This window comes from Littorina saxatilis, linkage group LG5 (assembly GCF_037325665.1).
Source record: "Littorina saxatilis isolate snail1 linkage group LG5, US_GU_Lsax_2.0, whole genome shotgun sequence".
Taxonomy (NCBI): Eukaryota; Metazoa; Mollusca; class Gastropoda; order Littorinimorpha; family Littorinidae; genus Littorina; species Littorina saxatilis.
This window is the reverse complement of record NC_090249.1, coordinates 25,243,118-25,244,507: the sequence shown is the minus strand read 5'-3', so window position 1 is coordinate 25,244,507 and position 1,390 is coordinate 25,243,118. Positions and strand designations below refer to the sequence as shown.

At 42.9% G+C, this 1,390-nt stretch overlaps 1 protein-coding gene across 3 annotated transcripts in view; it reads left to right on the top strand.

Moving 5' to 3' along the window:
* Positions 1 to 266: 266 nt before the first annotated feature.
* Positions 267 to 1,390, top strand: part of LOC138965852 (putative ferric-chelate reductase 1) — a 15,848-nt gene continuing 14,724 nt past the window's right edge. Inside the window, exon 1 of one of the 3 annotated variants that reach the window (XM_070337951.1) lies at positions 267 to 1,212. The gene's annotated coding sequence lies outside the window, so the exon portion shown is untranslated. The other 2 variants (XM_070337948.1, XM_070337949.1) reach the window with 2 other exon arrangements.

The window sequence follows — 1,390 nt, the reverse complement described above, 5'->3', positions numbered from 1 at the left end:
TCTTTCTCTCTCTCTCTCTCTCAGTCTCTCTCTCTCTTTCTCTCTCTCTGTCTCTCTCTGTCTCTCTCTGTCTCTCTCTCCTCTCTCTCTCTCTGTCTCTGTCTCTCTCTCTCTGTCTCTCTCTCTCTTTTTTTCCTCTCTCTCTCCCTCCCCCCTCTCTCACCCCCTCTCTTTCTCTCTCTCTCTCTCTCTCTCTCTCTCTCTCTCTCTCTCTCTCTCTCTCTCTCTCTAGATCTCTCTCTCTCTATCTCTCTACAATGCCCACATAAAACCCCATATTGATTATGCTTCCATAGTATGGGACGGGTGTAGTGAAGTTCACTTGAAGAAGCTGAAATCGCTCCAGCGTAGCTAGAGCTGCTAAACTAGTTCTGCCCAGTCCATCTCTTTCTACAAAGGAAAAGATGAAAAGTATTGGGATGTTAAGCTTAAAGAAGCAGCTTTTGTTTAATAAATTTTCATTTATGTATAAAGTCGTCTATAAGGACGCCCCAACATATCTTATACAACTCTTCAAATCATCTCCGTCATATTATTCAAACACTCGAAATAACCTTGCCTTGCCAAGGCCCCGCATCGATTTGTTTAAAACTAGTTTTTCTTATTCTGGTGCGTTCCTTTGGAATTCACTACCTGTAAATATTAGGTCATGTTTGTCATTATCTTCTTTTAAAAGACAGCTCCGAAAGCACCTCTCTAACGACTAAGTCGGTGTACAATTTGTGCGAGTGTGTGTGAGGGTGCGTAAAAGAGAAAATGTATAATATGCTTCCACAAATACACTAATGTTTGTTATACTTTTCCCTACATGATTGTGTTTTATTTGATTTCTTTTTTTATTCTTCATACTTGTTCTTCGTTTCATGTGTGTATTATAGTAGGGACTAGCTGTAAGAAAGGACCATATGGACCTAATGCTATCATCCCTCGGTAATAAAGTTTTCGAGTTCGAGTTCTCGTAGCGGTCACGCATGGCTGGATACGGTTATGCCACAAGGAACTCGTTTCGGTACACTTGTGTGAGCTGCCAAACTTCGCTCGACATTTGGAGCTTCACAGTTCAGTTGGCTGGTCGTCTACCTGACAACACGGGATTCGTTGGCGGATTGATTGATTGATCATGTGGTGTGGAGGTACGGACTGTTCCTGCTCGAACTGTGGGTTTGATCCTGAAGGTATTTCAAGTGTCAACTGGCCCCAATTACGCGAAAGGTGAGGGGTAAGTGTCAAGGTTGGTGATTTGCTGATTTCATTTTCTCTACAGTTTTCGGGCTGGCCCGACTATAACCTGTCAGTGACTGTGTTGAAGACAGAGTATTTTCGGTGATCGTAGCGTGCGGTGAGTTTGAGTGACTGTTTGTGTGTTTAGGTTTTCTTGAGGCAGCTTTGT